The sequence below is a fragment of the Prionailurus bengalensis genome, chromosome B3 (assembly GCF_016509475.1).
Source record: "Prionailurus bengalensis isolate Pbe53 chromosome B3, Fcat_Pben_1.1_paternal_pri, whole genome shotgun sequence".
NCBI lineage: Eukaryota > Metazoa > Chordata > Mammalia > Carnivora > Felidae > Prionailurus > Prionailurus bengalensis.
The window spans coordinates 133621749-133635735 of record NC_057355.1 but is presented as its reverse complement, the minus strand read 5'-3'; the positions used below and the strand labels follow the sequence as shown (position 1 = coordinate 133635735).

The 13987-nt window shown below is 49.1% G+C and overlaps 1 protein-coding gene across 3 annotated transcripts in view; it reads left to right on the top strand.

The window, feature by feature from the left end:
* Positions 1–13987, top strand: part of FOXN3 (forkhead box N3) — a 400702-nt gene that overhangs the window by 125238 nt on the left and 261477 nt on the right. The window lies entirely within an intron of this gene.

Genomic DNA, 13987 nt, shown 5'->3' with positions numbered 1-13987 from the left:
TTTTTAATTTTCAATTTTAATTCCAGTTAGTTAACTTAGAGTGTTGTATTTGGAGCAGGTTTTAATGTTGCACTCGAGAACCTATTTGCTGGGACTCAGGAAAGGAATTGGGGGGTTGTTTGAGAGCTCAGTTCTATAATTTACCTTTCAAATAGGAGTTTGATTTCTTGTAATTAAAAATTGTGTCTAGGTCCCTAACAAACAACCGAGTTCTTAAGAAGTACTGGGAACTCTATGGCTGTACGATCTATTTTAATGCAATTAAACACTTTGACAGTCATTTACCAGTTTAGAAGAAGGCCATGTTCTGGTGGCTAAGTGGTATATAGATATGTCACAGTGAAGGCTAGGTTATGGGGTAACAGACAGCCCCCCAACTCAGGGGCATAAAACAATGGAGGTTTACTTCTTGCTCACTCTGTGCATCTATGAAGGCTAGCTGGGGACCCTGTGCTGTGTCATCCTTGTCTTTATCAGATAGAGGCCGATGGAGCATTCCCCATTACGGTGGCTGAGGGAAAGGAGAAAATGGGAAAGCACGTGCTGGCCCTTCCAGCTGTCCAGGAGTGACACATGTCACTTCTACACACATTATATTGGCCAAAACTAGTCACATGGCCACACCCGACTGTGTACTTGAAGGAGGGAGCTGAAATATTTATAACAGCTCTGTTAGCTCTATGATGTCTATAGTGTGTACCTTCATACTCTAAATGTTTCCTTATTTTCGTGAGAGAAAGTATGCATGTGTGTGGCAGAGGGAGGGGCAGAGAGAGGAGGGGAGAGTCCCAAGCAGTCTCCATGCTCAGCACAGAGCCTGACGTGGGGCTCTGTGCCACCAACCGTGAGATCACGACCTGAGCCAAAATCAAGAGTCGGACACTTAACCGACCGAGCCACCCAGGTGCCTTTGCACCTTCGGTATTCTAGATGGAACTCTAGCAACCTAGCTCAATGGAAGCGAGGGAGTAGAATTTATGAGAGAATTCTTTACATCCTTCAGAAAAATGGACTGGTCACCTGAAGTGGGACTGGTTTATTTTTTTCAGTACCGTCCTTTCCAGGGACTGAACGAAGGGGGGTGACTCGAGCTCTAGCTGCCCCCCCACCCCCACCGGTACTCTATCTCACACAGACATAAGCCACTGTGTGTGTTATTCAGATGCAGCATCACGTGAAGTTCCACAGCCCTTCCCTTCCTGGCCAAGCAGTGCTACCTCTAAGCTCCTCCTACACAGACATTCCAGAGTGGCCACAATCCCTCGGTTTTCCCTTGTCGGCTGTTCACTGTGGACTGTCCTAGCACTGGACGTCACCCTTTATATTTCATTTTCCTAAGTGGGCATCTGAAGGTTTCTTCTTACAAAGACAGAGCCCGTGGTGGGGCATTGGTCTGTGCGTACAGCTGCCCGGAAGGAAGTTGTTCCTCACGCACCGGGCTCAGGGGGGCTCCTGTTGTCCTTGCCTCTGTCCTGTGCCTCCTGTTAGTCTCCACCAGGCTGCTCCAGGGCGCTTGCTGGAAGTCTCCCTGCCTGGAACAGAGCGCTGGGGTCTGGGCTTGGGTTGTCGGTCAACGACTTCCATCATGGCCTTGGTGAAGCTGTTCAAGACCTTGAGAAGAATATATATGCACCTGAGAGAGACTCCTTTAGCCAGCAAATTTCAGCTATCTGGAATATAACCAGGAGTTAGGGAAAAAAAAGTCTCAGAGGACAAAAGAGCTGTCTCCAAATCCAAGCATTAAACTTTAAGTAGATCTTTACTGGTTTTGTGTTCTTAATGTAACCACACTCCTAATTAACGTGGCTTTCTGATTCTCTTTACTTTTTTAGATGAGAGGTTGAATAATTTGCCTAAACTCTCCAAGCTGCGAGTGGTAGAACAGGTTCTTATGATTCTAGACTTAGGAGGATAATCAGTGTTTAGGACGGTAGCAGAAAGACAAGGAAAAGGGTGGAACTGTATTTAACTCTTTTGTTTAGAAATTAGGAGCGCCTGGGTGGCTCAGTTGGTTAAGCGTCTGACTTCACCTCAGGTCATGATCTCCCTCTGTGGGTTTGAGCCCCTTGCGTCGGCGGGCTCTGTGCTGACAGCTCGGAGCCTGGAGCCCGCTTCGGATTCTGTGTCTCCCTCTCTCTCTGCCCCTCCCCTGCTCACGCTCTGTCTCTCAAAAATAAATGTTAATTTAAAAAAAAAAAAGAGAGAGAGAAAAGAAAGGAGTAGAAAAATATATAGTAATTGCAGCATGATTCCCTTCAACATGGCCACTTTTATTTCTTAGTTCTAGCGTGTAATGAGGATGGGTTGGCTGAGAAATCCCAGCAGGTGGAACTGTGCTTCCTGATTGTGCCAAACCAATGTGAAGTTACTAGAGTTCTCTTTGCTGAACAGCTAGTTTAGCTGGTGTATAAATAGAGGCTTGTAAAATACTTTCTGTAGCGTCCAGATGAATGAAGCCTTGAGTCGGTCTGTGTCACGATGAAGAGACCGGTCCTGGGGCACTTGGATAGGGGACGCAGGGCTTCCGGAATATCTGGGCACAGGGATAGACCCCCTCCCACACGACTGAGGATGGCCACCTCAGGAAAGAAAGTCCCCTGGAGGAAGCGAATGGCGACCAGCTCACTGACCTTCTCCCGCGTCCTTCATCTGTGTTGGGCCTCACGGTTTTCAAAGTACTGTCATGCACGCGATCTCCTTGGCTCACACCAATCCTGCGTGTCAGGCAAAGCAGACATCGGTGTCATTTCCATCATCCAGGTGAGGACAGCCAGGCTTAGAGGGAGGTGCTCGTGGTCACAGTGCCCGGGAGAAGTGGCACCCGAGCGCTTCTCTATGTCGCGCACTCGGTAACCTCCCGCCACCCTGAATGCCTGTGCTGTTCATGCCTGGGGAGGGCACCAGAGGGTAATGGAAGGAGATCCTTGCCCTCCTGCAGAGAGCTTTCTTGCCCAGTTGAAAAAGGCCAGTTTCACAGATAAGGAGAAAAAGGAATATGAATGTCCAGTCACGGCTGCGTGAACCATTTGGCTCTCAGACAGAAGCAACACTTGAGATGACACGAGCAGGAGAAAAAACACCTTGGAACCTCAGGCAGTTGGTGGACAAGGCTCTCGTTATCTGCTAGACACAGTCAGCGACCTCGCAGCTGAAGGAGACCGCAGTCCTGCTTCCTGGGTCGAAGACGAGGCTATGACGTCCCTGTCAGGCCAGGAAAACACATGCTTGGGACTGCTGGTCCCCAGGGGGCCCTCACCCTAACCCTGGCAGCGTGGAGCCCTGCCTGCCTGCTCAGGCCTGGTGTGCCCGGACAGGGCAGAGGAAGGAGTTGGCCACAGGTCATCGGATGCTCTTCCCGGTGCTGGGGTCAGGGCACCCCTCAGATGGGCCATCCCGAGATCTGGTTCAGGCTCGTCTCTATAACTGGTCAGGTGTGACTTTAAGTCAGTTAGAGGACCACTAGGTCCCTGGTTTTGTCACCTGTAAGTTAAAGAGTTCTTGACTTCACTCATTATTTAAAGAGGTTCAAATCAAACCAACAAGGAGATACCGCTTGTGATTTGTGTGATTGGCGAATATTTAAAAATTTCGGAATATCCAGTTCAGAGAGGGGTTGGGAAACAGACAGTTTTCATGGCAGGGAACCCAGGTGGTGCATTTGACGACATCTGTCAAAAGTTATATGTAGATACTCAGCAAGTTCAGCCTTACAAATGGATCCTGTGGATTTACTCACCGAGATCATCAAAAACGAGCCAGTGAGGGTATCTTAATATTGTTCATAATAACAATAGCAGCAAATTGGAAACAGCCTCAGGACCCATCACCAGAGTTTGTAGCCTTGGCACGCTGGTGAGCATTCCAGTTATAAAATAAATAAGTCATGGGGTTGTAATGTACATCAAAGGGAATATAGTCAGGAATATTGTAACAGCTTTGTGTGGTGACAGATGATAGCTAGACTTAATTGTGAGCATCATTTAATAGTGTATAGAAATTTCAAATCACTCTGATGTATACCTGAAACTAAAAGGCCATCGCTTGTCAATTATACTTAAATAAAAAAAAGGTAAACGGGAAGAGTTGGAAAGGGTACAAAGATATAATGGTACCAAGTAATAATAATACATATTTTTTGAGTGTCATCCCCATTCTAAGAAGTTTACGTGTATTAACTCCCCTGTCCCCATGTTACAGACGAAACAGCTAAGGCACAGTGAGGTTTAAGTTCAAGATTATATAACTAGAAAGTAGCATGGTGATGGGAGTGAACGGCAAGTATTCTGGCTTCAAAACTTTGTTCGTTGCCTTCTTTCTTAGTTGGTTTGGACAGCTGTAGCAAAACACCCAAGACTGGATGGCTGATAGACAACAGAAATGCCTTTCTCACAGTTGCGGAGGCTAGATGTCTGAGATCAGGTGCCAGCATGCTCCAGGGGGGTACCTGCTTCTGGGTCTCAGCCTTCTTGCTGTGCCCTCACATGGTCGAAGGGGCTAGTGAGCTTTGTGAGGTCTCTTTTTGAAAGTACTTAATCCCATTCATGGGGACTCCACCCTTATAACCTAATTACCCCCCAATATGCCGCCCCCCCCCACCACATTAGGGGTTAGGATTTCAACATACGAATTTGGGGCAGGGGACACAAACATTCAGACCATAGCACCTTCTTAAGTGAAAAAAAAGCAAGTTGCAGGAAAGTGAGGTCCTATTTATATAAAAAAAAATGAAGTTGTATATATGTGTATAGATATGTGCATGAATATATATGCTCATGTTTCTGTAATTACTTTTAGCAGGATACACAAGAAGAAAGTAGGGAGGCCTGAGGGTTCAGGTAGGAGGGAAGGCAACTTTTTATACATTCCTGCACTATTTTGTCTTAAAAAAAGGGTTCATGTATGATTTTTATTTTTCAGTGTTTATATGCAAGCTAATCTGTTTAGATGATGGAACTAAGGGTTATGTACATTTTCTTTAAATTTTTCTATACTTAAAATTATCTAGTTAATATTGTATTTTTAAATTTTTTTTAATTAAAAAATTTTTTTTAAACATTTATTTATTATTGGGAGACAGAGAGAGACAGAGCATGAGCAGGGGAGGGGCCGAGAGATGGGGAGACACAGAATCCCAAGCAGGCTCCAGGCTCCGAGCTGTCAGCACAGAGCCCGACGTGAGGCTCGAGCTCACAAACCGCGAGATCGTGACCTGAGCCGAAGTCGGACGCTCAACCGACGGAGTCACCCAGGCGCCCCAAATGTTGTGTTTTTAAATGAAAAGATTGGACATAACCCTCTCTGAGAGCCCCTTCCAGATCGGAAATGTCCTGATTGTATTTGTTGCGCCTGAACCCGCCCGTGCTTCTTATGTAGCATGGAATGGACCCGTGTTCCCTGCCCACAAGTCACTTAGCATTGAACCAGGTCATGGTGGACAGTGATATATACACCTGACGCAGGGAAACCTCCAGGATCCCACCATTCTCTGCCAGAGACTGGCTTGTCCTGCCGGGCCGCTGCTCGTTTTCTTTCTCAGCAGAGAGTTGTACCTGAGTCCAAGGCGAGGAGAGCCACTTAGAGAAGGGGCCTGTGATATGTAGCTGTGCGCGGGAGCTCAGAAGAGCCTCCAGCCTGGACGAGATCCTTCTGACTTCACGACTGTCACCGCCACGGGCGACACTCATTTTGTACCAGGCACTGTGATGCTGATCTCTTTAGGTGCAAGCACCGCGGTTGCTGTTTCTCTCCCCATTCTAGAAATGAAGGTTCAGATGTGCCCCCTTGCCTCTGCCTTAGTTTTTAAAGTGGTGGGAGTAGTGTACGTCCCTCCCACCCCCGTGCCGTATGGCCCAGGGGATCAGCACGGTGACCGGAGCAATAATTGAACTGAGGAAACCCCCAAGAGAACGGAAGAACGCAAAGAGAGTGGTCGAGATCCTTGCTCGGTTCTCCCAAGCCCCACGTAATTTTGTCTCTCAGATGGAAAGTTTGCTTTAACGGGAGGGGGCACTTGTGTCTTGCAGTGCCCCACGACGGTCTGTTCGTTCCTGCATTGCAACGCTTACCGCACTGCGTAGCAAGTGCTGTTAATGGTCCGTGTCCTTCACGAGGCTGTGGGTTTGGTGAGCAAGGTCCTCATTCGTCTCACTGATCCATGAATCCTTTCCTTAGAACTCCAGAATGTGCCCAGCATGGATAGAGTTAACGCTTATGGGCAAAACAGTGGTCTGAGCAGTCAGGAGGCACTAGAGGCCAGGTGGCACCAAAACATATCCCCGATACTTGCTTTCAGTTGGAAGAGATGAAAAACAAAAAACAAAGGAGAAATAAGTGGAGTTTCCTCTTGGTTTGGCAAAGTTGTATTTGGCAGCAAAATGGCTGCCCCTCAGGACACTGAGTGTCTTGTTTACTCCTGTCTCAGTCTGCTTTCAGCGGGGGCACTTGTATGCCTCAGTGAACGGAGTCGTGATTTGGGAGGGGCAGACGTGGAAGGAAACGAGATGAAAAGGAGGAAAAATAAGTGGAAGTGAGGGACTAGAGGCACAGGGAGCCAGCGGACGCTGGGGCACCAGGGCGGCTTCTGGACGTGCTTGCTGACTTCTCCCTGCCCACACGCTCAGTGATGTTCACACTGTACTCATTGGGGGGCAGCTGGTGGAAACTCACTTTTGCATGTGTGTGCATAATTTATAGAAACGAATAAAGCTGATGAAATGGGGACTACTCCAGTATTCTACCTCAATAGTCAGTCTGTTAAAAAAAAAAAAAAAAAGGAAGAAAGAAACACTGTTCGTGAAAACCTAAAAATGGAAATAAGCATTAAAAAAAATTTTTTTTTTTAATGTTTATTTTTGAGAGAGAGAGAGAGAGAGAGAGAGAGTGTGTGTGCACGAGCGGGGGAAAGGCAGAGAGAGAGGGAGACACGGAATCCAAAGCAGGCTCCAGGCTCCGAGCTGTCAGCACAGAGCCCGACGTGGGGCTCGAACTCATGAACCGCGAGATCATGACCTGAGCCGAGGTTGGATGCTTACTTGACTGAGCCATGCTTAAATAAGCACTTAAGAGTGATTTTAAGTAATTGAAGAGTAAATTTAAGAGTAATTTTATGATATAATCCGGGAATCCAGAATGGTGTCCTAAGTCTACCACGTGTAGACAGCTCCAGAGTTGAGGTTTAAGTGAAAAATCCCAAGAGTGTCTTCCACCATAGTCAATGGCACCAACAAATCTTCATCTACTGGAGAGAACAGAATATGGCCAACAGCTAATGTTGGAAGGGCAGAGCACTCTTCCTATTCTCCTCAACGCCAAATCTGTGAGTTTCAGGGGGACCCTTCTGCATGGGGTCAATGGTATAAAACACGCCTTGTGTGACCATCTCGAAAACTTCCTGCCCGATATCACGGAAGAGCTAAGCAAGAGGGTGGATCGCACTTCATGAGCTAATGTTAAGGAAGGTTTCTCAGCAAAGGTTTCCGAGGAGAAATCACTCGGAAGTTTTCCAGGTGTTGCTGCAAAGGTAGTAGACCCAATGGCCATGTGTACATGGCACCAAGATTGCTTTTTAGTGGGCCGTGAGGATGAGAGCTCTCGGCCATGATTCTGGGGAGGGCTGTGGGCAAGAAGAACAGGAACTCGGGCCACCTCTAAAGTCCAAGTTAGCATAGAACCTTCCCCGGTCTGGGAACGAGGCAGGCCTTGGCAAATAGGAATAAGATAGAGAAGGCACCTGGCAGCTTCTCCCATGTATGGGAGATACTTTCTTATTCTTTGGTGCCTCATATCCATTCAGCTGGTGGAATCCGGAGAAGGCAGACATCTCTTCCATCTGCATTACACAATGCAGGGGACAGTGGGCTGGTGGACCTTCACCCCCGCGTGTCTCCGATACCTCAGGCTTTGGTCCACAACCAGGCTATCAGGGGACTCCCAGCTTCTCATGGCCCTGAAGCAACGCTGCTGTGTCGGGGCCCCAGTGGCCGAGGCTGGAATGAAGAGGCCCCAGGAGCCAGATGCCTCTGTGGAGGAAAGGCTTTTCTGATATCCACTCTCTGTTCTGGAAGAACCGAGGGCTATGGGAATAACTTGAATGCAGAACATTTGGCTAAGGAAGACCTGTTATGGGGCAATCACTGGTCACTTCAAAACCATCCAACCTGTAGTCTTCTGGAATAAGGGGTGGGGTACACATTTTTGGATTTAAACTTCCCCTCCTCCAATTTCCTAATAATTTGCCAGCTGTCTTCTTCAGCAATCCTGGCCCAGCTAGGTGGTAGGCATGACAGAAGACAGAAATTATGTAGGAATGTGTCCCTCATGAAATGGTTTTTGATAGCATCAGCCAGGTTCCTTAACATCTCAGCCTGATGCGTTGGGCCTTGAGTGATTTCTACAAAATCCTTCCTCATGATTGGGAGAGCTCACCAGAGTCGCTCTTCCCACAATGGAGGCGTTTGCCCCAAAGGGGCAAGGATTCCTTCTTCTCCCTCCTCAATTCCAAATAGGCTTCTGGCCCTTCTTCCAGCCAGCAAGAACTCAGAAATACCAAGGCACAGCCTCTAAGCTGCCTACTCTGTCCTTTCAGGAAACATTCATTAAGGAAAAAATTCAGTGTTTACAAATCTTACTTTACTAGACAGAAAGCTGATCACAGAGAGCAGACGGTCATGTGAGCGGGTCCCGACTCTCTTGTTCGTTACCATGACTCTAGCCCTTCTCATGACAGGTCACCAGCTTCCTGAGCGGACAGATGTGGGCCTGATGCCACTAAGGCTTTCTTTTCGTGCTGGCTTCCGAGCTCCGAATGCCCTTTCTTCCCCTTCCCTCGTTTGACCTCTCTTTAAATCCCTTCCATCCTTCCATGTCTGTCCGGATAGTTGCCCACTGGACCCATTTTCTGATTACACCCCTTCTAGTGGTATCTGCTTCTTTCTGGGACCTGCTCCAGACATCCCGTTGTCTATTTCAAGTAATTTCCTACAAGTAATAAAGTGCTGTATTTGTCAAGGACTTGCTTTTTATTATCACTTTTTGTTTTTAATTAGAAAGCCTTAAAGGCTAAGAAGATCACTCTCGGCTTTGGTTTCTGATCTACTCTCTTCCTTAATTCATTAACATGTTCACTATTCATTAAAATAATATTCCTGAAGTGTCATGGGCCAGGATCTGCCCTGGTCCTGGGGAAGCAGTGGCAAACTTCCCACTGTGACCCCTGTTCTTGGGGCGGCTACGTTCTGGGGGAGGAAGACAGACAACAAACAGACGAGATTTCCGATTACGGTCCTCCAGGTGCTGAAGGAAGTAAAATGAACTCTGAGCAGGTGCCGTGGTTGCTGCTGGTTTGGGAAGGCATCTCAGAAGGGAGGACGTTTCAGGGGAGGCCCGAGAAAGAGAAGGGAGAGGGAAAGAAGGGTGAGGATCATCCCTAACCTGGGAGTCATCACCTCTTGCCTCGGCCGCTCTTTTGGTGTCTGAGACATCTTGCCTTTTTGTCTTGTATATCTTTTGCGTTATTATTTTAAAATAATCACAGATTTAGGAGTTGCAAAAAAAAAGAAAAGCATAGAGAAGATCCTCTAGCTTCCCACGTGATAACGTCTTCCAAAACTGTAGTATCTCATTAAAACCAGGAAATTGACACTGTTACATGACTATTAAGTAGACTGCACACCTCATGTAGAAGACTTCGCCAGTTTTTATATGTATTCGTTGCCTGTAAAAGACTTGCCTCTGTGTGTGTGTTGTGTTTTTAAAGAGCCCATTTATTCATCTCTCTCCCTCTTTTTTAAGTTTATTTATTTTTGAGAGAGAGAGAGAGAGAGCGTGACTGGCAGCGAGGGAGAGAGAACCCAAAGCAGGCTCCGAACTGTCAGCACAGAGCCCGATGTGGGATTTGAACCCACACACCGTGAGATGGTGGCCTCTTTTCATCTCTTTTAGACCTAGTGTGCTAACTTTGTTTCAGGAATGTCATTTCTTCCACAAACATTCATCGAACACCTACTATGCATCCGTCCCGTGTTGGGGTATTGGAGAGATGAGGACGATCGACACCATGGCAAGGAGGGGGTGTTGAGGCAGCAGCTTGGTGATGGTCAAGGAAAGCTGTCCAGAAGAGGCGTTGTTGGGGCTGGCCTGGCTAGAAGGTCTGGATGTGAGAAAGGATGGTCCATCCTGGAAATGCCAGAAGCAAGAAGGGAGCGAGGTGAGCCAGGATAGGTCAGCAGGTTGAAAACTATGAGGGGCCCAGAGTGCTGGGCCCCAAAGCTTGGGGCCTTTTTGAGGATTCCCCAGTGGCTGGCCAAGTAGGGACTCAGAGAATGGGACTGATGGACAAGACTGCTTGATTTATTTTCTCTCTGCGCCATTCTTGGGAGCAGTAACGGGTAGTGTTTACCGTGGGCAGAAGTGACCGGGGCCCGACTCCCGGATGCCCGGCCACCAGGTCCTTCCTCCCAGACAGAGCACAGAGTAATGAGAAGCCCCTTCACTGTCCGCTCTGGCGAAGCCGCGTTTGACTGCGACGCGCCTGTGTTTGCATATCATTGACATTTGTCGTACACGAAGAAACTAGGTGTCGGATGCTATTTAGATGTTTCCTTTCAGTTTTCTGAAGAGGGAGAGGGCTGCCCATGGATGGCCGGATCCACACAGATTAAACAGCGCCCGTCCACCGCAGAAGGGATGTTCGGATTTAATCAGGGCACTTAGCATTTGGCTCTGACCTTTTGAGCCTGTCGTTTGGGGGCGGCAGTCCTGTTACGCGCAGCCTGCACAGCTCCGCGGGAACGCTCCGGAAAGGTGTACCTGGGATGTCCTTGTCTCTTAGGACAAAATGCAAGAGAAGGAAGCCCCACCCCCATCTGCCCATCTCGAAGCAGTCTGGCTTTCTAGAGAAAGGACAGAAGGAACGTGAATGGCGGATTCTGGATGCATGTGCTGTGGGCTCTCGGGAGAATTCCAGCACTGACTGGGCCTCGAGGGTCACCTCTGGGTTCCTTCGCAGCTGCCTGGGAGGGTTTTCAGTGTGTCCCCCTCCCGCCGCGGGGGCTGACAGTCCTGAGCCTGATGTCCCCATCCCCCGCCCCCTGTGCGGACGTGCCCCTCGCTGGCTCGGCACACGGTCCCCTTTGAGCTGGTGGCCCGGCCTTGGGCTCAGGCCGAGGGATGTGGTCCCCTCTGCCCCGCAGGGACGCCGGAGTGAGAAGTGACTCCGTTGGCAAGAGCGCTCGCTCTGTGCAGCTGCCTGAACCGCGCACTGTGGCCCACGGAGCGCCCAGCAGGTACCGGAGGCATAAGGAGGGAGAGCTGGACCAGGCGGCCGGAGTCCCCGCCCTGGGGCCGCCCCAGCCTCCGCGTGTCCTGGAGGAGGTCTCTGAATCTCGCGGGGCCTCGTCTTCCTGCCTGTAAAGTAACAGTCGTGAACTGGATGATCCTCAGGTCTCTTCCAAAAGAAATATGCTGCTGTTGTACCCTGAAGGCTGATGGTTTCAGCGCAGATTTAAATTCACTCTGATTAAAAGGGTGTTTTGGGGGGGAGGGGCGCCCGGGTGGCTCAGTCGGTTAAGCGTCCGACTTTGGCTCAGGCCACGATCTCGCGGTTCGCGGGTTCGAGCCCCGCCGTCGGGCGCTGTGCTGACAGCTCAGAGCCTGGAGCCTGCTTCGGATTCTGTGTCTCTCCCTTCCGCCCCACCTCTGCCTCTCCCCAGCTCGCACTCTCTTTTAATGAATAAACTTTTTTTTTTTTTTTTAAACAGGGGGATGTTTGTTTGGATCCGGGTCCTCAGTACGTTATCAAGGAATAGTGCAATTTTTTTTTAACGTTTATTTATTATTGAGAAACAGAGAGAGACAGAGCATGAGCAGGGGAGGGGCAGAGAGAAGGGGAGACACAGAATCCGAAGCAGGCTCCAGGCTCCGAGCTGTCAGCCCAGAGCCCGACGTGGGGCTCGAACCCGTGAACCGCGAGATCGTGGCCTGAGCCAAAGTCAGACGCTTAACCGACTGAGCCACCCAGGCACCCCGGAATAGTGCAACTTTTTAGGAGTTCCCCTTCTCAGGTTTCTCACGCTTTTATTGCTCTGAAGTAGCAAGTGTCATTGTCACTCTGTCACCATAAAGTCATTTAAAATGGCCCTGTTGCTTTTTTGAAGCACAACTGCACAACTCTTTTCTGCACCCCGTCGTCAGAGCGCCAACTGATCCTTTGTGAGACAGAGACCAAAATGTTGAGATTTCCTCAACATCGGGCCATAGTAGCTTAGCCTTCTTGTGACAGGATGCGGGGAGGGCGAGCAGTAGGGAATTACTTTTTCTAGCCTGTTTGGAGAGCTTGCAAACGAAATTTGTTTCCTTTTGTCCTTTTCCCCTCAGCAAATACCGACTTTGTGACTCTTGGCTGTGAGTGGGGCTGGAATGAGCATGGCTAATCTCTATTTAAGGGCTTTGTCTTCTCCAGGGCCAGGTCAGCCAAAATTCTGTGCTGCCGTCATTGGCCGGGACCTAGAGAGATCTTGATGGTTCTGTTCACTGAGGCTCACGGCAAGCCGAGGGAGCGCCACCCCCGAGGCGAAGTAGCCGGCAGATTGGGAGGGCAGCTGGATAACTTTTCGGTAAATTATTTGTTTTCAAGCGTGCGAAGGCTGCACTTGAAACTCAAATTATCCACGAGCATAATAGCCAAGCTCTCAGTTCACGTGGTGCCTCCCTGCTGAGTACAGAAGGAACGGGGCAATTTTCCGAGAAGCGCATTGTAAAAACACTTGTTAAAAGTGCATCAAAGAGGCAGTTCGTGTCCACGGCGGACCCACATGCTGAGTTTTGGGAGAGAACAGTGTGCTTATCTCAGGAGGAAAGGGAGTCCCTCAATAGGGAGAGAGCCCAAGTGGCTGTCTCCACAAATGTACCCTTCACGTTTCTAACACGGGGACGAGGAAGCTGAGCCCTCCAGGCCCAGAGAGCCAGCCTGGGTGAAGGCAAAGCGAAGGGAGGCAGACGGCAGGAGATCTAGAAAACAGTGGGTGTTTCTGAAAGAGGAACAGCCTTGAGAGCCCAGCTTGTGGAAGCAATAGGGGCTATAGGTGTCTGATCTGATGTTCCAAGGCTCCACCCCTTCCTCCAGATATCCTGGTCACTCTCAGAGTGACAGTAGTGTTCGTGCAAGCACGACAGATGTCCTGATTGAGCTTCACATCCCCCTACAAACTCACCTGCGTCCACTTCTCATTTCTCCCAGATCTCCCTCTCCCCCGGTTCTCTGTACCCGCGTCTCCCGCCCCTTCTAAAAGCTGTCTAGACAAGCAGCCGAGGCTCCGGGACGGGGCTTCCGAAAACTTCAGTTCTGATCGAGACTCTGCAATAACTGTCCCCCCCCCCCCCTTTTGATTATTCTGTGTCTTCGTTCATTTTTATTTATTTATTTTTTTGGTCCATGTGATTGTTCATTAAACCTGCATTTATTGAGCACTTACTGTCTGATGCACCCTGTAGGCCCACACGATCGGGCAATGAACGTGACGAGTGAGGGCTGGCCTCTGTGGAGCTCACGTGGGCTTGTTAATTTTTGTGGCACAAATTCTTATACCTAAGGGGGCATCGCGGGATGTGCTCTGGTGGATAAATGTCTCAGACCCTCTCTGGATTATCTGCCCACAGTTAAATGCCCCGTACTTTCCGGCTGAGGTGTGTCCCAACTGAAAGAGAAGGTAACCCTAACAGCAATTTCCATGAACACAAATTCCAGGCCTCGGTTTCAAAAGTGACCACGAGCGTCACTTTACCTCAGTCCGTACTTAGTTTGTTGGGTCAACCAAGTGCAACGGACTGTCAGCCTTTCAACGTACGAATCCACCCTTCAGGCAGTCACTCAGCAAATATTTATTGAAGACCTACTCTGTGTCTAGCACTCTGCGTCTGTTCCGCATCGCTAGCTAATTCTTCCTCCGTACCTCAGAGAGGATTCAAGCTGATTGTGTCAAGGAACAAAAAT